Source organism: Salvelinus sp. IW2-2015, linkage group LG15, assembly GCF_002910315.2.
Source record: "Salvelinus sp. IW2-2015 linkage group LG15, ASM291031v2, whole genome shotgun sequence".
NCBI classification, from domain to species: domain Eukaryota; kingdom Metazoa; phylum Chordata; class Actinopteri; order Salmoniformes; family Salmonidae; genus Salvelinus; species Salvelinus sp. IW2-2015.
In genome coordinates, this window is record NC_036855.1 from 63,764,309 (window position 1) to 63,765,815 (window position 1,507).

Genomic DNA, 1,507 nt, shown 5'->3' on the forward strand with positions numbered 1-1,507 from the left:
GTATGGGTCCAGGTTTTSCAGCTCTTTCAGAACATCTGCTATCTGGATTTGGGTAAAGGAGAAGCTGGGGACGCTTGGGCGAGTAGCTGCGGGGGGGGCGGAGCTGTTGGCCGAGGTTGGAGTAGCCAGGTGGAAGGCATGGTCAGCCGTTGAGAAATTCTTGTTGAAGTTTTCGATTATCATGGATTTATCGGTGGTGACTGTGTTACCTAGCCTCAGTGCAGTGGGCAGCTGGGAGGAGGTGCTCTTGTTCTCCATGGACTTTACAGTATCCCAGAACTTTTTGGAGTTAGAGCTACAGGATGCAAATTTCTGCTTGAAAAAGCTRGCCTTTGCTTTCCTGACTGACTGCGTGTATTGGTTCCTGACTTCCCTGAACAGTTGCATATCGCGGGGGCTCTTCGATGCTATTGCAGTTCGCCACAGGATGTTTTTGTGCTGGTCGAGGGCAGTCAGGTCTGGAGTGAACCAAGGGCTATATCTGTTCTTRGTTCTGCATTTTTTGAACGGGGCATGCTTATCTAAGATGGTGAGGAAGTTACTTTTAAAGAATGACCAGGCATCCTCAACTGACGGGATGAGGTGAATATCCTTCCAGGATACCCGGGCCAGGTCAATTAGAAAGGCCTGCTCGCAGAAGTGTTTTAGGGAGCGTTTGACAGTGATGAGGGGTGGTCGTTTGACCGCGGACCCGTATCGCTGAGATCTTGATTGAAGACAGCAGAGGTGTATTTGGAGGCAGGTTGGTCAGGATAATGTCATTAGGGTGCCCATGTTTACGGTTTATTGTACCTGGTGGTTCCTTGATGATTTGGTGAGATTGAAGGCATCAAGCTTGGATTGTAGGACTGCCGGGTGTTTAGATATCCAGTTTAGGTCACCTAACAGAACAAACTCTGAAGCTAGATGGGAGCGATCAATCACAGATGGTGTCCGGGCACAGCTGGGAGCTGAGGGGGGTCGGTAGCAGGCGGCAACAGTGAGAACTTATTTCTGAGAGATTAATTTTTAAATTAGAAAGTTCAAACTGTTTGGGCATAGACCTGGAAAGTATGACAGAACTTTGCAGGCTATCTCTGCAGTAGATTGATCCTCCCTTTGGCAGTTCTATCTTGACGGAAGTGTTAAGTTGGGTATGAAATCTCAGATTTTTGGTGGCCTTCCTAAGCCAGGATTCGACACGGCAAGACATCAGGATTGCAGAGTGTGCTAAGCGGTGAGTAGGCAAACTTAGGAGGCAGGCTTCTGATGTTGACATGCATGAGGCCAAGGCTTTTCGATCGCAGAATGAACAAATGAGGGTGACTGGGGACATGCAGGCCTGGGTTACCTCCACATCCACCCGAGGAACAGAAGAGTAGTAGGATGAGGTGCGGCTAAAGGCTATCAAAACTGGTCGCCTAGAGCGTTGGGGACAAAGAATAAAAGGAGCAGATTATGGGCGTGTAGAATAGATTCTGGCATAATTGCAGACAGGGTGGCATGGGGCTCAGTCAGACGCGCGGGT